This window comes from Macrobrachium nipponense, chromosome 1 (assembly GCF_015104395.2).
Source record: "Macrobrachium nipponense isolate FS-2020 chromosome 1, ASM1510439v2, whole genome shotgun sequence".
Classification (NCBI taxonomy): domain Eukaryota; kingdom Metazoa; phylum Arthropoda; class Malacostraca; order Decapoda; family Palaemonidae; genus Macrobrachium; species Macrobrachium nipponense.
This window is the reverse complement of record NC_087200.1, coordinates 29,345,232-29,370,757: the sequence shown is the minus strand read 5'-3', so window position 1 is coordinate 29,370,757 and position 25,526 is coordinate 29,345,232. Positions and strand designations below refer to the sequence as shown.

General features: G+C 43.2%; 1 protein-coding gene across 1 annotated transcript in view; it reads left to right on the top strand.

The window, feature by feature from the left end:
* Nucleotides 1-25,526, top strand: part of LOC135219191 (hemolymph clottable protein-like) — a 300,161-nt gene that overhangs the window by 104,767 nt on the left and 169,868 nt on the right. The window lies entirely within an intron of this gene.

The following is a 25,526-nucleotide window of genomic DNA, read 5'->3' as shown; positions in this document are numbered from 1 at the left end:
CTCCAAAAGAAAATATCAAGTTGGTCACATCACAGCATTGTCAGCATTAAGCCACCTGTGTATACAACATGTGCTCAAATCGCACTATGGACTTGTCTGGTCAGACTCGTGAACTCAGAAATCATCATTCCTTCAAATGGCCCAAAAATCATTTATTAAATCCTCGATGGGGATCCTCAATAAATTTTGATTGAGGATTATGCTCAGGACATCCTCATTGTCACCTCAAGGGTACCCAAAAAATTGTTCCCGAAAACATCTATCAAAAAAACCACGAATTATAAAATATCCCCCACAGGCTAAATCCTAAGCCATTTGACCATCGATGTACCTCAAAGTAACTCATTTATGATACTGACCCATGTATATAGAACCTCGATAATCACCCAGTCGGGATATAAACCACAGAAAACCACAATTCAAGAATTATGCATAACAATTATATACCAACAGATATAACCACTGGTGAATATAACCTCATAAAATACAACACCTTTTCTGGGCTCAGCCTGTGTCGCTCCGTGAAATAGGTTCCTGTGATACTATTTCTAGGTATAAATATTGCTATTCATACCAGAGGAAAAGAGAAACAATAGTGCCAAGATAAATGGCTCGCTCACCTTTTAATAAAAGGTGTCGGTATAGATAAAGAGCGAGTGGATACCACTACCAGAGGTCCCTTGCCATTTAGCTTCTTCCTCCGCCAAAACCTCAACTACAGAGGAGCCGAACTAAAGCCCCGCTACCCTCTACTACTACAGTGAGCGCCTCTGACGTAATTCCTTTTGATAGCATCGTCGCTAACACACGCTTCTTTCTTTTGTGCTGTGTTTTTTTGCTTCGTCTATTTGGATTTATCTGTCAAGATGGCTCAAGCTTCTGCATCCAAGTTGAGTACTGCTTTTAAGGTTCTAAGATCTCATTTTATGAAGATCTCTCTTGTTTTATTGTGTTTAAGGAGGAGATAAGGTAGCGTGAGCTTCATTGTTCCCGCGCCGGTTTCTCCCTCCTCGACCGCATGGCGGTTCACGTACTCTTTTGGTCTCCCATACCATCAGAGCTACCTTTTAGCAGTATTTTATTATTACCATATCTGTTTTATTTTGATTTTCATGCAGTTAGCTTGATATTTATTCAGCCTAGCCTTTCACGGGGACCCTCACTCCGACCACAAGTTCGGATCGTAGCCTAGCCTAGCCAGATCCCGATTCGTTAGGAGTTGTATTCTTTTACGTTAGGACCTTGTCCCATCGTATTTGTGTCCTTGCTCCTAGTCTTCTGCCCCCGAATCTCGGTACAGCATACCGACTAGCCGCTTGTGGATTAGGCTAACACACCAAAGTCGTCAGCCTTGCGATTAGCCTACCCCTCCAGGACACTCTTTCTCTCACTCTGTTATTTATTTCCTTTCCCCCGTGTTAGCCTAGCTAGATATCTTGTTATTTTTATTATTATTTCTGTGTCACGATGGTTATTTTATTCTTTGTGTTGCTATGTACGACTTGGTTGGCCTATTGGCCCCTCATGATCGTCTGGTCCTCCCCACCACGTGTCTGTTCACCCGGTTGGGAAGGTTCCTAGTTGATCGCGTACGAGCCACCCTGTTGCTGTCCTCCTACCCCTCCCCTCCTCTCTCCCCCTCCACACCATGCCCACCCACCTCGGTGGTGTGACGACTCGCTCGCTACGCAGCTAGCTACCCGAGTCCGCATGAGAGGGGGAGGGCTCTCAGAGGTAGGTGGGGGTGGATACACTCAGCGCTCAGCCCTGCCGTACTCAGTCGCTTTGCTCGGGGCGAGGGGACCATCCCTCTCCCTCCCTTCACCGCACCATGGTGAGCCACCAGGCATGGGAACCCGGGACCATCTCCCCCCTCCCCCTGCATCCTTGTAAACCCCCCCCCCCCCCCTCGATACTCCCCATTCTCTCCGCTCCGGCGGTCTCAGTTCCGGCCATCACCGGACCTGACCTTGAGAATGGGATAGCCATATTGGCCTCGGCCTTATGGTGGAATACATCCACGGTACTCCTGTACAGTCAGTATTCCTTTTATCCTATCATAGCATACAGACACAACCATCTTGTATTGGGTCTGGAGTTCCACTCCATGGGTATCAGTTTCCAGTCATGCTACTGCTCTGAGTTTTGCATCAGGACCCTTGTGGACATGAGGTCTGCCGCTCCCACGCCGGGTGCGCCGTACGGGTGGAGGACTACCTAGTGTGACACCACGAAGGTTGCTTCACGTGCTACGCCCTGGTTGGTGAAGCCTCCACCGAAGTAAGTCTCATTGCTCCGCCACTAATGATACATTGGGTCAATTCATATTATTATTTGTACTCATCTATGTGCATATTTATATTTGGATTTGTTCTAATACGTATACGACCTCGGTCGTTTCGCCTCAATTGCTAACTCTAACCCTTCTTGCAGGGCTTGGAAGCAACGAGGACAGCAGCACTGGTCTCCCTGAAGGCCTGGGTCGGGGGTTTTGGGAGGAATTCTCCCAAAGGACGACCGTATATCCTGGCCCAGGACATGGCGGACCTGATTTACCCAGGAGCCAAGAAAGGGTCAGTTGTGGACCCCCAAGTTGCTGCCCCCCCTCATCGTGGATATCCAAGGTATGGTTTCGCTCCCGGTGGAAGGGGATATTGCTGAGGACGTCGCAGGAGATGTTGCAGCTTCAATCTGGACTTAGAGCCCATGACTGTAGACGTCATGGGCAACGGTAAGGGTGTAGTTGAGGCAGGTTCTGTAGGGGCTCAAGGGCTTTCCTTGAGTCCTTCTCCTTCTCCTTCTCCTATTCCTTCCACTTCCACCTCTTTCTGGGGCTTCACGGAGAAGCAAAGGTCGGTTCGGCCCAAAACTTCCTCCGTGATCCCCAAAGTAAAGTCTTCTACAGGCTTTAAGCCTGTGTCGAAGTCCTTGCCGAAGAAGTCGGCTCCTTCCTCTATCCCTAAGCCCTCGGCTCACCATCCCGGGGCGGATAAGACGAAGGTTGCGTCGTCTTTGTTGTCGAAGTCCCCTAAGCACAGGTCTCGGAAGGAGAAGGCTCAGGCCCCCTCCTTCGACCCCGAAGCTTTCTTCTCCAACATTCTGGAGAGGGTGGGAGACGTTGTCGGGAACCTGGTCAACGCTAGGTTCCAAGAAATGTTCTCCCAGCTGTCAAGCTTGGTTGAGGCCTCGGGTCAGTCGATCCAATCACTGGCGGAGAGGATGACAGCCCAAGAGAATGCTATGACGGGCATTCGGGATTCGATTACGGCAGGACATTCGCAGTCCGGTCAGGTAGTTTTACCTTCCGTCATGCCGGACTCGTCGAAACTCCCTACCTTCAAGCCCAACAACCCTTGGAGGATCGCAGCATACGCTCCCTTTGTGGAAGGTATGCTCTCAATTGAAGGCATTGGAACTCGGAGGCTTGAGGACTTCGAGTTCTACCCCAAGGACCTTCAACCTCCGTTTATGGGCTACGTCCGGCTAACAGACGCAGCCATGATGAGAGAGGATAAAGTCCCAAAGGAGACTGTTATCCTCCCTCGCGAACAGGCGCAGCAGGCTTGGCTAAGGAGTTTGGATGAGTGGGAGTGCAAAAACACTCGCCTCACCGCCTTCAAAAGCCCTTTCACTATCTTCACCACGGTGGAAGGCACTCCGCTCCCACTTACCTTTAAGGTAGTTGAAGCAACTTACCAGGCAGCTCTGAAGGATGAGCCTATACCCCAGCTCCGGGAAACGGAGCCGACCTCTCTTCTAATCCCCGGATCAGAGAACTACTTTGAAGGTGCAGCGCCCACCTTCACTGTAGTAAAGTTGCAACCAGACTGCGCCACAACGCTATTCAGCGAGAGGCTCCCCAGACTGTCCGAGTCGTTAATCCAGACGGAGTACGACACCCGGACTAGACTTAGTAGGTCGCTTTCCTCCTTGACGATGGCGGAAATGACGGCTCTTGTTTACGAACAAGAGCCGTTGTTTAAAGTCATGGCAAAGTCGCTTCTGCATACAATGCAGTGTGACTTCTATGACTTTGTTGTCGCGAGGAGGAACTGCGGGAAGCATGTTCTGGCGGAGGCCACGATCCACCATGAACCAAATAGGCTGATCGCTTCTTCTATTTGGGGGACACACCTCTTCCCTGCTCCGGTAGTGGCTGAGGTTCTACACGAAGCCTCCAAGATCAATCAGAGCCTGAAGGTCAGGTGGGGTCTCGTGACCAAACGGAAGAATGAGTCTTCCGGACCCAACCCCAGATTGAAGAAGCAGCCTAGGAAGTTTCAGTCCTTCCAGGCTCCACAACAGGCTCTGGTTCAGGCGGTGCAGGTACCTCAGGTACCACAACACTCCTTGTCAAAAGCACATCCGCAACAACAGTATGTGCTTTTGACACAACCACCCCAACAGCCCCAGCCATCAACCTCCTCCGCTGTCTCGCCGGCCTATAACTCGGCTTTTGAGGCCCAGTCCTTTCAGCCGTTTAATAGGTTCGCCAGAGGCAGTCGGGCCAGGGGTGCCTCTCGGCAGAGAGGATCCGGCAGGGCCACCAACAGGGGCAGAGGTTTCCGGGGAGCACGTGGAGGTCACCCCTCAGCAAAATAACAGTGAGAGTCCCAAGGTAGGAGGGAGGCTGTACCTCTTCTGCCAACGGTGGGGGTTCAGCCCTTGGGCTCAAAGCATAGTAACCAAAGGTCTGGCTTGGAGCTGGTTAGAAGGCCCTCCTCCACCCAACAAGTTCTACCAAAAACCAACAGCGGAATTGATAGAGTATACCCAGGATCTTCTTCTCAAAGGAGTAGTATCAAGGGTCAAGAACTTAAAATTTCAAGGACGCTTGTTCAGCGTGCCAAAGAAAGACTCAGGAAAGCGAAGAATCATCCTAGACTTGTCCCATTCAAACTTATTCATTCCCTGCAACAAGTTTAGGATGCTGACCGTTTCGCAGGTACGGACCTTACTTCCCCGTGAGGCCGTCACAACCTCTATAGATCTTAGAGATGCCTACTATCATGTTCCAATAGCCAGACACTTCCGCCCGTTCCTAAGCTTCAAGCTAGGAAACAGCTTATTCCTTCAAGGTAATACCATTCGGGCTCAACATTGCCCCCAGGATATTTACGAAACTGGCGGAAGCAGTCGTCCAAGAGTTGAGAACTCAAGGAATAATGTTAGTGGCTTATCTGGACGATGGGCTCATATGGGCAAAGACCCCCAAGGAATGCCAGAAGGCAACGGTCAAAGTAATCAAATTCCTGGAACACTTAGGGTTTCAAATAAACAAAACCAAGTCCAGACTAACACCGGAATCTCGATTCCAGTGGTTAGGTCTACAATGGGACTTGGGTTCGCATACTCTGCCAATCCCGCCATTGAAAAGGAAAGAAATAGCCAAGTCCACAAGGCAATTTCTCAAGCAACGTCAGACCTCCCGGAGGAGCCAGGAGAGGATGTTAGGCTCACTCCAATTTGCCTCTGTCACAGACATTCTTCTAAAAGCCAGACTGAAGGATATAAACAGGGTCTGGCGTTCAAGAGCAAACCGCAGTTCCCGGGACAAGCTAGCCTCTATCCCGGTGATCTTACGGAAACGTCTCCGCCCATGGACGGAGGTAAAGAACCTATCAAGGGCAGTACCCCTTCAATTTCCCCCACCGTCATTAGTGATCCATACGGACGCTTCACTAAGCGGGTAGTGAGGGTATTTGCAGTACAAAAAGGTCCAGGGAACCTGGTCCCTACCATTCCGCCAGCTACATATCAATGTACTGGAAGCCATGGCAGTGTTTCTTACTCTGAAAAGGCTTCGTCCACACAAGAAATCTCATGTCAAGCTGGTCCTAGACAGCGCAGTAGTAGTCCACTGCATAAACAGGGGCGGGTCCAAATCAAGTCACCTGAATCATGTCCTAATAGCCATATTTTCTCTGGTGGACAGGAACAAATGGCACCTGTCAGCCACCCACTTAGCGGGGGTAAGGAATGTGGTAGCAGATGCTCTGTCACGCTCTGCCCCGCTAGAATCGGAGTGGACCCTTGACAAGGAGTCATTCAAATGGATCTGTCAAAAAGTCCTGGGGCTTCAGGTAGATCTCTTCTCCACAGAGTCGAATCACAGACTTCCTTGCTATGTGGCACCCAACCTGGACCCTCTGGCTTATGCCACGGACGCTATGGCCCTAGATTGGAATGTGTGGGAAAAGATTTATCTGTTTCCCCCAGTGAATCTTCTGAAAGTCCTGAACAAACTCAGGTCGTTCAATGGCCGGGTGGCTCTAGTAGCTCCCAATTGGCCCAAAAGCAGTTGGTTTCCACTACTTCTAGAATTGGGACTCCGGCCCCTACAGATTCCCAATCCCAAACTGACCCAGTTAGTGCAAACAAGGACTGTGTCCGCTTCCTCAAGGATTCAGAAAGCCCTAAGTTTATGGATTTCATGAAGTTTGCAGCTCGCAGGAACGCTAACATTGATCCCCAAAATATTACATTTTGTACATGAACTTTCCTGTCAGATATATACTTAGCTTACGTCTCTGACGTCACGACAGAATTCAAAACTCGAGGCAAACGCGACAGGTAGGTCAGGTAATCTACCTTACCCGCCGCTGGGTGATGGGTGTAAGAACCATTGCCCCTTTCTTGTCAGATTTTTTCTGTCGCCGGTGTCGACTACACCTGTTGTCGGTACCTCTTGACAGTTGGATTCTTTTCTCGTTTTTGCCCTGGATTGTTTCTATGGACTTTTGGTGAAGTACCTGATCTTTTGGCCTGGCATTCGTGATTTGTGGACCGTTATTTGACTATTCTTTGGATTTTTCTTTGGATTCATGATGTCTGATGTTGATACTAAGAAAACTGCTATGTTCAGAGTTTGTTCTATGAGTGAGTGTAAGGTGAGGCTACCGAAAGCTGCGGTAGACCCTCACACAGTATGTATGAAGTGTAGAGGGAATGAATGCACATTTAATAACCCTTGTATTGAATGTGAAAAGCTGAATGAGGATGAATGGAAGTCTTTGTCTTCCTACTTGAGGAAGCTTGAAAAGGATAAAGTTAGGAAAGCTTCTTCTAGGAGCAGTAGTAGATCTCGTATTAGCGAGTTGGATTTAGATAACCCTATTCTAGACGTAGCTCCTTTGCCAGTTTCAGCTCCTGCTCCCTGCATCGAAGCCGAAGATGCGCCTTCGGAAGTGGCTTCCATGAAAGCCACCATTCGCAGCATGGAGATGAAAATTAAACATTAAGAAGGTAAGAGTGATTGTAATAGTGATTTGTGCAGTGATCCCAGTGCAGTGGAGGGTGCGTCTGATCGGCGTCCTAATGCTTCCAGGCCTAGACCTCTTCCAGACTCCCAGTCCCAGTGGAGGAGGAAAGTCGAAAGCCGCAGGAAGGTTAGGGAGAACCCCCACCGGTCAGGCGTCCCCTCGGTAGCGCCTGTTGCTCGTTCCCAGGCTACTTTGGATGGCGCCAAGAGAGAAGTCTTGCGCCAGTGCTTCTCATCTTCGCCTTCGCCCTCTCCTTAACGAGGATGGAGCTCTTCGGAAGCCTCGCGCCCTTCGAAGAGAGCCTGGCACGCTCCCTGCGCCCTTCCCTCCAGCCCTGAAGTTTTTTCGGAAGAGCCTGAGGTGGAAGCGAAGAAACGGAAGAGATCCCTTGAGTATCGTTCTCCGAGCAGAGATCGAGCCTCGTCCCCTGTTCAAGATTTTGTGAATTCTCCAGCAAGGGTGTTGGCTAGTCTTCAGGCACAGATTTCGGCTCTGGCTGGCTCTCTTAGTGTGTCTTCTCGTTGTAAGAAGGATGTCTCGCTTCCTGTAAAGAAGTCCAGGTGCCCCTCTCCTGACTCTCGCTATTCAACGGAAGCGGCCCGCTCTCCTGGGCATTCGGAGTCTCGCATGAAGCTTTCTACATCGGACAAGATCCTGTCTTCGTCCAAGCACCAGTCGCCTGACAGGCATGATGACTTAGTTTCTCCTTCGGACAAGGATCAGGCGTCTCGTAGGCGATCTTCGCCCTACAGACGCTCTTCTCGAGACAGGATCGCTCCCCTTGACAGGCACCAAGAGCCTAGTAGGCGCTACTCGCCTCGTAGCCGCTCCTCGTCTCGCCCCCACTCTCCTGTTGACAAGCGCCCTAAATCGGACAGGCGCTCTTCGCTTGGCAGGTGCCAAGAGCCTGTTAGGCGCGTTTCTCCTGGCAGGCGCTCTTCACCTGAGTATCGCTCTCCTCGAGTCAGGCGCCGGGAGCCTGGCAGACGCTTCTCCCCTAGTAGGCGCTCGTCGCCAGAGAGCCTCTCTCCTCGGGTCAGGTGCCAAGAGCCTGGTAGCCGCGTCTCTCATGGCAGGCGCTGTTCGCCAGGTAGCCGCTCTCCTTTGGACAGGCGCCAAGAGCCTGATAGAAGTTTTTCTTCAAACAGGCGCTCTGCTCCTGAGAGCCGCCTTGCCCCCGTTAGGCACCAAGAAACTGGAAAACGCCCTCCTCAGGACAAGAAGGATTTTTCGAGCAGGCACGCTCTAGAAGTTTTGTCTCCAAGAGTCAGACGTCAAACTTCTTCAAGAGACTTTTTCAAGGATAGCCGCGCTTCTAAGGATCATGATGGTTCTTCAGCCGAGGAAGAACAGGACCCCTCGGAAGAAGAAGTACCCAAAGACTCCTCTGTTTCCTCGTATAAGAGGTTAACAGATTTGCTCCTTCAAGAGTTCGGAGATACCCTTTCTCCTGTGGCTCCTCCTTCGCCTCTCTCTTTATTCTCCACCTCGAAGACTTCGAAGGTTTCATCTTGTGTAAGGATGAAGCCTACAATTTCTATGAAAAAGGCGCTAAGAGGTTTTGGGGAATGGCTCCTTGCTAAGGAAGAGAAAGGGAAGACAGTGTTTTCTTTCCCTCCGTCTAAGCTGACTGGCAGATTAGGTTTCTGGTACGAATCGGGGGAACTCTTGGGCCTCGCTCTCCCTTCATCTGCGGACTCGGACTTCTCTTCACTGGTGGATTCCACTCGTCGATCCGCCCTCCTGTCTGTCAAGACTACGTGGGGGATGAACGAGCTTGACCACCTGCTGAAGGGAATGTTTCGAGTCCTGGAAGTTTTTAACTTCCTTGATTGGTCGTTAGGAGTTCTGGCCAAGAAGACTCAGACCCCGGATTCCCTTTCTCCTGAGGATCTTAACAGCGTCCTCACTTGCATGAATAAAGCAGTGAGAGATGGCTCGAGTGAAGTCTCTTCACTTTTTGGAGCTGGAGTGATAAAGAAGAGGTCAGTATACTGTTCGTTTCTGACTAAGGCAGTTTCTCATGCACAAAGAGCCTCCCTTCTTTATGCTCAACTCTCTCCTCTTCTCTTTCCCAAGAAAATCATACAGGATGTCTCGAGTGCCCTCTCAGCCAAGGCTACTCAGGACATGTTAGCCCAGTCGGCCAGGAAACCTCGTTCTGTTTTCCAACCCAAGACCAAGAAAGAGACTCCACTGAGGCAGGAGCCCTTTCGAGGAGGCCCCCCTGCCAGAGTTTCTTCAGTTAGAGGAACTAGACCCTTTAAGAGAGGTAAAACCTTCTCTAGGTCAGTCAGAGGGAAGAAATAGCGCTCAAGGACTCCAGACATCAGTGGGTGCCAGACTACTGAAATTTGCCGACGTCTGGGCCCACAAAGGGGCAGACAATTGGTCCTTCTCGATTGTCAGCAAAGAATACCTCATTCCCTTCTCATCAAGGCCACCATTGACGACGACTCCGAGGGAGTTGGTGGCCAGGTACAAGGACCCCATCATGAATCAAGCCTTTTCTCTAGCAGTAGATCTGATGCTAGGGAAGGAGGCTTTAGAACTAGTGAAAGATCCCCGCTCTGCGGGTTTTTACAACAGACTGTTCCTAGTTCCGAAGAACTCAGGAGGATGGAGACCGGTTTTGGATGTAAGCGCCCTGAACGTCTTTGTGGAAAAGAGGAAGTTCGCCATGGAGACGACTTCCTCAGTGTTGGCGGCTCTTCGTCCAGGGGACTGGATGGTGTCACTAGATCTTCAGGACGCTTACTTTCATGTGCCGATCCATCCTTCTTCACGGAAGTTTCTGAGATTCATGATGGGAGGAAAGATCTTCCAATTCAAGACCTTGTGCTTCGGCCTGTCGACTGCACCAAAAGTGTTCACGGGGTTAATGAAAAACGTGGTGCAGTGGCTGCATTTGGAGGGAGTGAGGGTGTCACTCTACCTCGACGACTGGCTAATCAGAGCAGAATCACAAGAAAGATGTCTGGAGGACCTACAAAAGACCCTTACATTGGCAAGTTCTCTGGGGCTTCTGGTGAACTTCCAGAAGTCTCAATTAATCCCCAGTCAAGAGCGGATCTATCTGGGGATTCAAATAGTTTCTCTGGCTTTTCGGGCATTTCCGTCGCCAGAGATGATAGTTCGTTGCCACGAGAAACTAACGACCTTCCTAGAGAAAGATGCATGCACAGCGAGGGAGTGGATGAGTCTGCTGGGGACACTCTCCTCGCTGGAGCAATTCGTTTCTCTAGGAAGGTTGCATCTCAGGCCTCTACAGTTCTTCCTTTACCAGAACTAGAGGCGTCTCTCCCTAGATCTGGAGTTCTCCTTCAAGATCTCAAGGGGAATCAAGAGGGACCTTCGGGGGTGGGCGGACCCACTCCGATTTGTGGAAGGAATGTCTCTGCACATGCCAAACCCCAACCATGTGTTGTTTTCCGACGCGTCGGAAGCAGGTTGGGGAGCGACGCTCGGGACAAGAGAAGCGTCAGGCACCTGGAAGGGGGAACAGGTGTCCTGGCACATCAACAAGAAAGAGTTGATGGCAGTTTGGATGGCATTAAAAGCCTTCGAGCCCCACGTCCGAAATGCTATAGTTCAGGTCAATTTGGACAACACCACAGCCTTGGCGTACATAAAAAAACAGGGGGGGACGCACTCCTTCTCCCTGTACGAAACAGCAAGGGACCTTCTGCTGTGGTCTCAAGCAAGGAAGATCAGTCTCCTCACCAGATTCGTACAGGGAGAAAGGAACGTCAGGGCCGATCTCTTGAGCAGGAAGAATCAACTCCTGCCTTCAGAGTGGACCCTCCACTCAGAGGTATGCCAAGACCTGTGGAGAAGATGGGGCAGACCTCACATCGACCTCTTTGCAACAGCAAGGAACGCAAGGATAGAACTTTACTGTTCCCCGATCTCAGATCCAGGGGCAGTGACAGTGGATGCGTTTCTCCTAGACTGGACAGGACTAGATGTTTACGCCTTTCCCCCCTTCAAGGTACTAGGACAAACCCTTAAGAAATTTGCGATCTCGGAGATGACAAGAATGACGCTGGTAGCTCTGTTCTGGCCCGCCCAAGATTGGTTCACAGAGGTACTGGAATGGTTGGTGGACTTTCCAAGAGCACTTCCACAAAGAGTAGATTTGCTCAGACAACCCCACTTCGACAGGTATCACAAAAACCTCCCCGCTCTCAATCTGACTGGCTTTCGACTGTCAAAAGTCTTGTCAGAGCGAAGGGGTTTTCGACAAAGGCTGCTAAGGCTATCGCCTCAGCTAGAAGGCCTTCGACCCTTAAAGTCTACCAGTCGAAGTGGGACGTTTTTCGCCGGTGGTGCAGAAACCAGAAGTTTTCCTCTTCCAGTACCTCTGTGACTCAGATCGCAGACTTCCTCGTTTTCCTCAGAGAAAAATGCTGTTTGGCAGTCTCTACCATCAAGGGCTATCGGAGCATGCTGGCTGCAGTGTTCAGACATAGGAACTTAGATCTTTCGGATAACAAAGATCTGCATGATCTATTAACCCTTAAACGCCGAAGCGGTAAAAATCAAAAACTCCCCCGAATGCCGGAGCCGGTTTTGAGTGAGCGCGGAAGCGGAAAAAATAATTTTTTCAAAAAATCACAGCGCAATTAGTTTTGAAGATTAAGAGTTCATTTTTGGCTCCTTTTTTTGTCATTGCCTGAAGTTTAGTATGCAATCATCAGAAATGAAAAATAATATCATTATCGTATGTAAATAATGCGATATATGGTAGCGAAAAAAAGAAAATTCATACATAATTGTATTAAAACCATGCTGTGCAAAAAACGGTAAAAGCTAACGAGTTTCTTTTTTTTCGTTGTATTGTACACTAAATTGCAATCATTTTGATATATAATACATTATAAAACAATAAAAGCAACACCGGAAAAATATTATCACAAAATGATGTACGAATTCGTAACACGCGGACGTAAAAATTTTTTTTTCAAAAATTCATCGTAAATCTAAATATTGTTCTAGAGACTTCCAATTTGTTTCAAAATGAATACAAATGATTGAATATTACGATACTGTAAGAGTTTTAGCTTACAATTGCAGTTTTCGACCATTTCCGACGAGTTAAAAATTACCAAATGTCGAAATTTTTTAATAAATTTTTTTATATGCAATTATTTCGGAAATTAGAAAAGCTACAACCTTCAAATATTTTTCCTTTTATTCTACATGAAATTGCACACATTTTCATATATAAAACTCTTTGAAATGCCTAATATGAAACTGAGCAAATTTTCTGAGAATGCGATGTTCGCTATTCGCGATTTTTGGCGGAGAATCCGCGCGTGGAGGGAAGGAAAGTTTTTTTCATAAATTCACCATAAATCGAAATATTGTGCTAGAGACTTACAATATGTTGCAAAATGAAGGTAAATGATTGAATATTACTAAAATATAAGAGTTTTAGCTTACAATTGCGTTTTTCGACCATTTCGGTAGAGTCAAAGTTGACCAAACGTGGTTTTTTTTCTATTGTGATTTATATGCAAATATTTCGAAAATGAAAAAAGCTACAACCTTCAATTATTTTTCGTTGTATTCTACATGAAATTGCGCACATTTTCATATATAAAACTTAATGTAACGGCAAATTTAAAATGGTGCAAACATTACCACAATCGCACGTACGATTTTTTCGGAAGAGTTACTGCGCGGACGTAAGGAAAATGTTATTTTTTTCATAAATTCACCATAAATCGAAATATTGTGCTAGAGACTTCCAATTTGTTACAAAATGAAGGTAAATGATTGAATATTACTAAAATATAAGAGTTTTAGCTTACAATTGCGTTTTTCGACCATTTCGGTAGTGTCAAAATTGACCGAAGGTTGAAAATTTGTCACTTATCATTTTTTATATTGAAATATTTCAAAACTGATAAAAGCTACAGCCATGGGTTGTTTTTAGTTGTATTGTGCATGAAATTGCGCACATTTCCATATATAAAACTTTATGTAACGGCTAATTTTAAAATGGTGCAAACATTACCACAATCGCATGTATGATTTTTTTCGGAAGAGTTACCGCGCGGACGTAAGGAAAAAGTTTTTTCATACATTCACCATAAATCGAAATATTGTGCTAGATACTTCCAATTTGTTGCAAAATTAAGGTAAATAGTTGAATATTACTACAATATAAGCGTTTTAGATTACAATTGCGTTTTTCGACCATTTCGGTAGAGTCAAAGTTGACCGAAGGTTGAAATTTTGGCACTTATCGTTATTTATATGGAAATATTTCATAACTGATAAAAGTTACAATCATGAGTATTTTGTTGTTGTATTTTAAATGAAATTGCGCACATTTTCATATATAATACTTCATGTAATGGATAATTTAAAACTGTGCAAAAATTATGTCAAAGTGACGAAATAATTTTTGAGATGTGTCACAGATACTTTATAGTGCGATAAGAAAGAAATTCACGCTTGCGCGCCTGCGTAACGATTATAAACAAAACAACGCCTTGATCCGTGAACTCCCAGCATCCCCCAAGGCGCGTGATTCAAAAGTTTTCGGCTGGTAGGCCTATAAGTATTTTTCCGCGAATTTAAAAAAAAACTTTTTTGAGTCGACGTATGGTACGTCCATTCGGCAATCGGGGGAGATTTTGATTCGACGTTTAATACGTCCATTCGGCGTTTAAGGGTTAAGATCTTTTGAAACTTCCAAGAAAGCTTCAACCGAAGTTCCAAGTTGGAATCTGGATGTGGTTCTTCGTTTCCTAAGGTCCTCGAGGTTCGAGCCACCCCAGTTAGCCTCCTTCAGAGATCTTACGAGGAAGGCTCTGTTTCTCATGGCTTTGGCATCTGCTAAAAGGGTTAGTGAGCTTCATGCCCTAGAAGGAAGGGTAGGTTTCAAAGGAGATTCCGTGATTTGTTTCTTCCTTCCTTCGTTTTTAGCAAAGAATGAGAACCCCTCAAATCCTTGGCCAAGGAGCTTTGAGGTTCGTGGATTATCTGCCCTGCTAGGGGAAGAACCCGAAAGGACTCTTTGCCCTGTTAGAAGTTTAAAATACTACCTTCAGAAGAAGAAGACCCTTAAGGGCATTGAGGACAGACTATGGTGCTCTGTAAAGGACCCCAGTAGACCATTGTCTAAAAATGCGCTGTCTTTCTTCATTAGAAGTCTAGTGAAAGAAGCACATAGATCTTGTAATGAAGAACATTTCAAGCTCCTGAAAGTCAAGGCTCACGAGGTGAGAGCCATTGCCACTTCCTTGGCCTTTAATAAGAATATGTCTCTTCAGAATTTGATGAAAACTACATTCTGGAGATGCAATTCAGTATTCGCCAACCACTACCTTAAAGACGTCAGGATTACATATGACGAGTGCTTCGCATTAGGCCCGTACGTATCAGCGGATTCGGTGCTGGGGCAGGGAGCTGGAACATATCCTTTGTAGTTTTTTCCCTTGTTTTTGGTATTGTGTTCATATGGTTGTATGAAAAATGATGCAGGTAGGCATCTTTTTTCTGTTCGTAGTGCTAATAACTTTAGTTTGGTTAGGTGATCGGATTTGGTTTGAAGCTCCCTGCAATGGTAGTGGACAGGTTCTGTCATATAAGAGGGCGAACCCCCGTTGACATGATCCGACTTGGATTCTACTAAGTAAGCGGATATCAAATCCCTTTAGTAGACCCAAAGAGTCTTTTCAGCTGTAGGTCACGCCCTCGCTGTAGCTCTTCTGGCTATGCAGACTAATAGAAAGTACCTATGAAGTCTTCAGCCTAAACAGGTAAGAACCAGGGTTATTTATATCCTACAACAGGTGTTGTTTACCTTTTCTTTGTTAATTTCTGTCTCTTACCCTCCACCAAGGGTGTCAATCAGCTAAGTATATATCTGACAGGAAAGTTCATGTACAAGAATGATATTGTTATTTTACAATAAAGTTTTGTACATACTTACCTGGCAGATATATACGATTGATGGCCCGCCCAGCCTCCCCTCAGGAGACAGGTGGAAGAGAAAAATCTGACAAGAAAGGGGCAATGGTTCTTACACCCGCCACCCAGCGGCGGGTAAGGTAGATCACCTGACCTACCTGTCGCGTTTGCTGCGAGTTTTGAATTCTGTCGTGACGTCAGAGACGTAAGCTAAGTATATATCTGCCAGGTAAGTATGTACAAAACTTTATTGAAAAATAACAATCATTTTTTGGAGTCAGATAAAAGGGAATCCACCTTACGTCAATATGACTCAACCGTTAAGAAACTGGCTATGTTTCTTAAGGGCTCAAATACACAGATTATGACCACGAATTTGGCCATATCCTTCTTCAGAACATTGTTCAAGAAAGGTCTTGCAGCAAGCATGATTACTACTACCAAATCGGCTCTTAAAAAGATCTTCAAGTTTGGTTTTGGTATAGATCTAACAGATTCTTACTTTTCCTCTATACCGAAAGCTTGTGCTAGACTTAGACCCTCTGAGAGACCTAAGTCAGTTTCTTGGTTTTTGAATGATGTTCTTAAGTTGGCCTCAGAAATAAATAATGAATCATGTGATTATATAGCCCTCCTGAGAAAAACTTTATTCTTGCTAAGTTTAGCGTCAGGAGCTAGAATTTCAGAACTGTCGGCACTTTCGTGAGAACCAGGCCATATTGAATTCCTTCCCTCAGGAGAAGTGCTTCTCTCTCCAGATCGTCAATTTTTGGCCAAAAATGAAGACCCACAAGATAGGTGGGCCCCATGGAAAATCCTACCACTTCCACAGGACAAGTCCCTATGTCCTGTCAATTCCTTAAGAGCTTACCGGAGTAGGACGACCTTAAGATCTTCAGATCCATTATTCATCAGGGAAAAGGGTGGTACGATCTCCTTAAAAGGTATCAGACAACAAATTCTGTGTTTTATTAAGCAAGCCAACCCGGAATCCTTTCCACGGGCTCATGATGTGAGGGCAGTTGCCACATCCATCAATTATTTTCAACACATGAATTTTGACGATCTTAAGAAATACACAGGCTGGAAATCTCCAACAGTTTTTAAGCACCACTACTTAAAAGTCTTTAGAAGCCCTTAAATTTTCAGCAGTGGCAGCGGGAAACACAGTTTCCCCTGACACTGCTTGATATACTTATCAACCTTTCTCTGTAGCCTTCCCTTCTACCTGCCTCACTTGCACCCTTGCTTAGCTAGGTCGCCTCTATTGTATATATTGCCTTGGATGTAGTTGTTCATACATTGTTTGCTTTGCAGTAGGGCTCAGTTCCCTCGCTTGTTTTGTATAATTGTCAACTTATTTGTTTCTGTAGCATACATGTTTACCATTAAGTAGCTTTAAGGTGGTTAAAACATATGGTTTTATCTTTCATGTACTTTTGCACCATTTTGTATCTTTAAGTTGTACATTATACCAACTAATTTTACTTGTGTTTATTTGACCTGCTATTTCAATGTTTTGTGCAGTCTTCCAAGCTTGGTGGAGCCAATTCTCTGGCACTATTTCACGGAGCGACACAGGATGAGCCCAGAAAAGGGATTTTGATAGAGGAAAAATCTTTTTCTGGGCAAGGACCTATGTCGCCCAGTGAAATCCCACCGTCTTATTTTGTATTCCTCACCCTGCTTGGCCCAAGCTTGGGTGCTATCTTCAGAAATGACGTCAGAGGCGCTCACTGTAGTAGTAGAGGGTAGCGGGGCTTTAGTTCGGCTCCTCTGTAGTTGAGGTTTTGGCGGAGGAAGAAGCTAAATGGCAAGGGACCTGGGACCTCTGGTAGTGGTATCCACTCGCTCTTTATCTATACCGACACCTTTTATTAAAAGGTGAGCGAGCCATTTATCTTGGCACTATTGTTTCTCTTTTTCTCTGGTATAAATAGCAATATTTATACCTAGAAATAGTATCAAAGGAACCTATTTCACTGGGCGACACAGGTCCTTGCCCAGAAATAGATTTTTCCTCTGTCAAAATCCCTTTATAGGGCCCCATAAAACCACAATGCACCACTGCCACCTTCCAAGAGCCATAACACCTAAAAGAACCACAATCACCACCTCTTTGTCTTGTAAAACCACAGATTACCACCAAAAATCATAGCCACAAAAAAACTCATCACCAAAATAACCACAAAAATTTCCTGCTATAAAACACTATGGGATTGAACCTCCAATCAAATTTTTGCATAAGGCTGGCACCTATACCCTCCTGATTAGCATCAGTCACTAATGTGAGTGGTTTGCTGAAATCTGGAAATTTCAGAACTGGGGGATTCATTAACGCGTCCTGAAGTTTTTTAAAACTTACTTCTTGTGGTTTTCCCCAATGAAATTGAATGTCTTCCCGCAATACATCTGTTAGAGGAGCTGCTATGTTAGAAAATCCTTTCACAAACCTACGAAAAAATTCTGCGATCCCCAGGAATGACTTAATTTCTTTCTTTGATTTCGGGGTACAAAAATCTACTATTGCTTTGACTTTATCGTCGTTTACTCTAACCCCTTCCTTAAATATGGCATGACCTAAATATGTGATTTGCTTCTTCAAGAAGGAACACTTAGCTAGCTTAATTTTCAATCCTGTTAACCTAAGTCTCCTAAGTACTTCCTTAAGCACTTCTAGGTGTTGCATGATGGAGTCTGTTGCAATTAATATATTATCCATGTACACAAAAACATTTTTACCCAATAACACGTGCAAAACTGTTTACCAACCTGGTAAAGGTCATCGGACTACATGATAAACTGAACGGTATCCGCGTAAATTCATAGTGTCCCTTGGGCACTGAAAAGGCTGTATATTCCTTACTATTTTCACTAAGATGGACCTGCAAGAAAACCCTGCGCTAGATCAATTGAGCTATAAATATTGTCCCCCGATTTCCACAAAAAGATCTGGTATGCATGCGACTGGGTACTGGTCAGGAATTGTCTTTTCATTCAAGCGTCTAAAATCGACACATACTCGGACAGAACCGTCCTTCTTAGGCACTGCTAACAGAGGAAAGTATGGAGACGCACTAGGTCTAATGATTCCCTCCTCCTCCCATTTATTGACCTCTTTTTCTACATGTTCTCTGATTTTGAAAGGTATGCAGTATGCAGGAATAAAAATGGGTTTTGTACCTTCCTCTAAGTTTACCTAATGTTCTAACACATTAGTCAATCCCAGTTTATCCCCTCGTAAAGCTACCGTGTCCCCAAATTCTGCCAAAAGGTCCCTTACCGCTTCTATGTGCTCTTTATAATCTGCATTAGCTAAATGTTCTCTAAATATTTGCTTCCTTGATTGCATTTCTGCCTCTGAAAACTCAGTTTTCCCCTCTACAATAGCACAATAGCCACTGAACCACTGTCAATACTCTAATCTTAGAGATCTACCACATATGTATTCATCTGGTATTTCCTAACTGTATCATTACAGTTCAGTAATTCTACCCATGTAATACCAGTGTTTGATACACTGTTCACTAATGCAGTGGTAATAACCCCTCTTGGTTTCTCACTGCCCTCAATTACGCATGCTTCCGTTGGCTTTTTCACTTTCCTCAGTTTAACTTTTACCATAGTCTTTGAACCTGGCAATAAAATAACATCCTCTGATAAAACGCATTTATATATGTGGTTAGTGCCTCCCTCTTCCACGATTCCATAAATATCACCGCCCGTGGTTCTCATTGCATCCGCCAAGACCCCATTGTTAGTATCAGTAATAATATCAGTATTAGTATCAGTATTAGTATTAATATCAGCATCCCCACCCATAACGCCATTGTTAAACCCGGCAAAATTGTTACCACTGTGGCCATCAATGTCCCGTTTATCATTACCGACATCACCGCTGTTATTCCCCGTATCATCAGTGTGGGTTTTGGTATCACCACTCCCCATATCCCTGGTATCATTACCATTAGCACCGCCAAAAGCGCCCCCATTTCCAGTATTCCCCATATCCTCAGTTTCACTTGTGTCCCCATAAGGGATAAAAACACAGGGTATTCCAACCGTTATACCACTAACACCTGTATATCTTGTGTTTTCTACATGCAGGATGACCCAGCAAAAGTCTGTTGCCCAATGCAACCCCTTTTACAACCAAAAGTGGTTCTATTAACACTCTGTCACCCTGAGTAAACCGTATTCTAACAAAACCCAGGGTGTTTAATCTATGGGCTTACATGTCACACACCATCTCCATTGAGGGTTTCATAGGGTAATGGGAGAACATGGATTGACAGATTATGGTCTATTAGATTTATAGATGCGCCGGTGTGTATGAAGATTGGGATATCTGAGACGGACAATATATCCTCCACTGTTCCATATACTATCAGCCTGGGCTCTGGGACGTCCCCCACGAGACCACAATGGCACGTACAAATCATCCGTACCCTTTTTGTTGATCGGCTTTCCAAAAATTTTTCCAATCCCTTTGCCCTTTTAAGTGACCTGCTTGGGAAGTTTTCATATTGTAACTCCCGAATTTCTGAGGTATAAGTCTCACATCTCTCCGTATCTGAGACGGACAAGCCTGCCAACAGTGACCCACACTTTTACACATTCCACAATATTTGACTCTACATACTTTCTTTGTGTGCCCTGGTTTATTACAATTGTAGCAACGTGACTGCTGTTGCCTTTGATCGATCGATCCTCTATTATATTCCACTTTTGTACACAAACGGGGAGAAGGAAAATCTGTGTCTCTTTGTATCGTATTTCTTGGACCGGTCCCATTAAAAAATTTACTATCCACCGTGGGACATTTGGACATATGTTTCTGAATTTGGGCATAAATTAGTTCCTCGTCTGATGTAGGTTCAATCTTTTCATCAAAACTGTCTACAGTTGTGTCTGGGACGTCGTGTAGGAGCATTGCGAAATGCATCAATTTATGTAAATTGTCGAGTGAGACATTATTCCTATTTACCCATTTGGAATTTCACAATTTCTGTATCCATTCTCCCACTGAGTCAAAGAGTTTTGAGCTATGCTCAATAAGGCTTGTTGTGCCTTTTCGAATTTTGTACAGCCCTCTTAAATCTCTTACCATATCTCCGTGTTCTTTTGAGCCATACGCCTCTCTTAAAAATGCTTGTAATTCGGTCCATGACCGACATTTTGTGTACTGAAAACTTCGACATCTAAATGACAAATCCCCTTTATTGAAATCCAACAAGGCTTTTGCCTCTGTGAATGCCTCTGTATCATCCTTAATTCCCTTGGCATTTAAATAGTTATTCACCCCCTCAATAAAAATTTGCACTGGTTGGGACAGAACGCCATCATTAATGCCTTGGAAAGGGCTAACTCCTCCATTTATGTTTGTTATTTAGGGCACTAACGTTTTGCTTGTACTTGCGTCAGCCATTTTGCCTTCTTTCTGATAACTCTTATGCTTTAGGATTTGCCCCGACCTCAGTAACATTGATATATTTATGCGCACACAAACCACCAACCAAAAAGTAATAATATATCATTCACCAGTAAAAGATAAAATAAACATGCACCAATCCAACAAATTGCTATTTGCAAGTAGCTGCTTCTCAGGTTCAGCGTTAATCAGCTGATTTAACTGTTAGAAGGTCACGTTGGTCTATAGAAAATGGGAAGAAGCTAGTGAGAGAAAGAGAATGTATCTCGAACCAAAATCTGATGAGTTAGCGCAACTGTTCTCTCTCTCTCTCTCTCTCTCTCTCTCTCTCTCTCTCTCTCTCTCTCTCTCTCTCATGCAACACACAATAACAATTTATCGTATCACTTTTCTAATGCATTTTAATTCAACAAAACCCCTAATGTCCGCTGAATCCCGAGGGACATCAAAATGAAATACACTTGTGAGCAAGTTAACGTCCATAAAGAAAATAAAAAATAAACTTATACACTCACGTCTTCATAGGTCCGAAGTCAGTATCTGTCTACACTTGCAACCGCGCGTAATTAATTCCTGTTATGATATAAATTCATTCCCCCCCTCCCCCAGAAACACAGGAACACATCTTTACACTAAACAGCATCTAAGATCAATACTGGCAGTAGCAACCCAGCTTAATTCCTGACTGTCAGATAATGCCCCTAAAATCAGGAAAAGAGTCAGTTGCCCGATACATTATTATAACCACTTTCCCCCAAAATAGGCCTAACCGTTCTAATTCTAGTCTCTTTGGAAACTTTACCTTTAGGCTTGAATGTACCTTTTAACTGCTAGCCACCAAAATCTCTAACGAGGTCAAATGACACTCGTTTAAACAAATGAAAACAAAACATCTAACTGGTAATGTAGCCTACCTTTTTTCTGTTGAATGCCATCTCTGGAGTTGGCTGAAAATCAGTTTCAAACTAGGTTAATGTAAACTTTTTTGTTACAAAAATATACTTTTTATTTCCCAAAATTAGCTAACATGAAAATGGAATAAAATGAATTAAGCATGACCCAAAACGAAACGTTAAAATATATTCCTCTCAAAATCATATTTAGGTACTAATATCCTTATGATCCCTATCTGTCTCTTATACGACCCTTCTTTGTCCTCTCAGTTTCTCATGTATGTCAGTCAGTCTGCTAAGTAAAGGACGTTGAGTTGAAAGATCTTGTAGCTACTCCAGTGTTTTGTGGTATTGTGTCTTTTCATCTTATACTTTATATATATATATATATATATATATATCTATATATATATATATATATATATATATATATTATATATATATATATATATATATTATATATTATAATATATATAGATATATATATATGTTTTATAGTATATTATATATGTGTGTGTGTGTGTGTGTTTATATATGTGTGTGTGTGTATAGGGTGTAACACGAGTTTATGCAAATATTTTGGGAAATGAAAAAAATGTCATTCTGAGTAGAAAAGGTTCTATAAACATATGCATTTGAAGGTTTTGTTTGTTGGTGAGGTGAATTTTTAAAATAACAGTTATCATCATATGGTCAAGTAAGATGGCACACATTGGATGTCAGACTAGTCGCTTTTCCCCAAGAGTGTGTGTTCGGGTCACAAGTGTAGATTCCTTATTCCTTTTGTGGGCAAGAAACTGGAGACAATGCCTTATCATTCCTGGAATGTGGAACATGCAGGTGTGATGTTTATTTATGGGTTTTGCAACAATGAACTGAAATCGGCTATTAGGCCGATGTGAATAAGATATACTTATAAATCAAATGTATTCTTTAGATACTGAACAGGGGAAAATTGCAAGTATCATTGAAACCTTCCCCCTCTCCGTCATTGGTATTCACTGGAATTCGATAAAGGAAAGAAAAGCAAGCCAAATGGAATCTCCCCTCCATCAAAGATAGGCCTATTCATTAAATATAGATCAAAGATTTAAAGTGTATTTTCAAAAATCTCTCATTCTCCATCAAAAGTATTTATCATACACCAGTCGAAGGTAAAAACACACTTAAGAAAATGCTTTCGTCTCTGTCAGATGAAAAAGAATGGGAACATTGAGGAAAATTCACTTCCTTCATCCTTTCCTGAAAAAGGTAGTATGTATATTCATGCAGTAATTGGAAGAGGTAGAAATAGCTGACATTGTTCAAAGTGCAGTAACCTCCCTACCTGTATTCCCTCGTCATCATGAATACTGTCATTGTCACTCATTCAGCATAGCCCTAGTCCTGAATCCTGATTCAACAATTTTGTGATATTTACACTACTTTCTTGATACGTAAAGCTAATCATTAAAATTAGATTACAGTGAAGTCTGTTCACAGTAGATTTACTTATTGAAGGGACTGTAATGTCACATTTAAAAAAAAAAAAAAAAAAAAAAAACTGTGAGAAAGTAAAGAGACTAGAAATCCAGTTGCCTAATGCTTTTCATCAACCCCCACCCCCTCCCCTCTATTAAGCCTGAATGCTCAGACATAGCATATGCCATATTGGCTGAGAGCAGCGTTAAGGAAAATTGGTTACATATTTTAAAAATTCTCCTCTGATATATGAAGCCTTAAAATGCATAGGTATATACAACGGTTTCTGCTTAGAATGACCTCTTTCATTTACTGAAATATTTGCATAAACTTTTATCACACCCTGTATATATATATATGGTGGTACATCAGTTTTTGTGCGCCCTGGTTTTCGTTCGATTTGGTTTTCATAGACTTTATCCAACAAAATTTTGTCTCTGGTTTCGTACATATCCTCAGAAACGCTCCTTCTAAGGCCCACTGTGTTACTAGGCCCTGTACCGAGCACCCAAACAAAGCATTCAGTGTTCTCTTCTGACCCATTCTGTTTTTGTGTTGTTTATGTGCTTTTTTATTCGAGTGCAACTGCTAAATAAACCATCATGGGGCAAAAGAAAGTTCCAAGTGCCAGTCTTGTAAAAATGACAAGAAACACTATAGAATTTAAGAAAGAACTCATAGTAAAGTGTTGGAGGAAGTTGCATGCCGATCTCAGTGAGAAAATGTCTACAACAAGCGCTGCTGTTAGTAAATTTAAGGGCACCAGAGGCTGGTTTGAAAAAATCAGAAAGTGAATGGGCATAAATAATGTGCTTACTTTAGTGATTAAGGACATGTTTGCAAAGTGGAGTGAAGTCAAAATTTGTTGAGAATTATCATCCCAACAAAGAAATTGTGATCCGTGTCTCCAACATGTTTTATGATAATGCTGTGTTTAACTAGACAAATTTTAAAGAAATGCCAGAAACAAGTGTCCCTGGACAGTTTTGTTGTGCAACAGGGGTCCATTGACTCTCAAACTGGTCCCAGTGCCAGTAAAAAATGAAGAGAAGTAACCCCAGATAGGTCCTTGATACCTAAAGTCCTTCTGGAGGGGATTTCCCTTCCAAATAATAACCTCCTCCCCCCTCTCAAATGGTGATTTGAAAGTTAAACTCTCTGTATTTTCTTCCATATTTTTAAGAGCTTTAAGAATTTGTTGTCCTGAATTTTTAGAAGACGAGTATGCCAAGATTTATGATATTGCTTTTAAATTGAAGTATCTGGCATTTTTAGTTAATGTTGCTTTAAGAAAGGCTAAGAAAACATTTTATGCAGTGGACCATGTACAGGATTTTGACCTTAGTAATTTGCTTGTTTTACCTTTTGACAACAGGTTTCTTTCTTTGCCAAAAGTGTTTAAAGTTTTTAATGTTAACGTTGTTTTTACTAACACTCAGTCTGTAAGAACAATTTTAATAAGGAACTCTCCACATTTACAAACGGGTTGCATTTACAAAATTCCATGCAAAGATTGTGATAAAAAATATATTGGTCAAAGTGGCAAACTACTGGCATCACGATTAAATCAACATAAATATTGCGTACGTGTAGGAAGTACGTCGAGTGCTTTCTTTTTACATACGAATAATTTTAATCACGTAATTCATTGGAACAATTCAAAGGAAATTTTATTTTGTAGAGATATTAAAAGAAACATTATAGAATCTAGTATAATAAAATATAAGTCAAGTAGTGTTTTTAATATTAGTAACGAACAATATAAACTAGATAACTGGCTTACGAAATGTATTGTTGACAACTTCGTAACTAAGTAATTGACTGCTTAGTAGTTCCATTTCCATTTGTTGTTGTCCTTTAAGTGTAATTCTAGGCTGTGGACCATTTGCTTCTTGACTAGGCTGTTTGATTGTTCTGAATTTTACTTTTTTGTTTTTATGTGTACATTTGATATTTTGAAGCTATTTTTCATTCTTTTATATATTGTACCCTGATGAGGTGTATCAAGAATACACGAAAGCGCTAGGTACTGCTGCTTTTCATTTTTCCTGCTGGCTCTTGATATACAATCTTCATGTGTTACTTTGTGATCGTATAACTATATATGTATATTATATATATATATATATATATATATATATATATATATATACGTATATATATAGATATATATAATATATATATGTAGATTTTATACATATATACTATATGTACAGACAGTCCCCAGTTTATTGGCAAGGGGTTCAGTTCCGATGGTGTGACGATAACTGAAAATCATCAATAACCAAAATAAGCGATTTTGGGCGCTTAGTGCTGCTTCTATTAGGTATGTATTGGTGCCAATAACTGATTATCAGTGCCAGTAAGCAGAAATTTGTGCATATCTGCGCCAAAAATTGCTGATTTTCAGAAAAGCGCTATAAAACTGGATAGCTGAATATATATATATATATATATATATATATATATATATATATATATATATATATATATATATATGTGTGTATATATATATTATAATAATTTTCCTTTTTTATTTGTGATATTGAACGA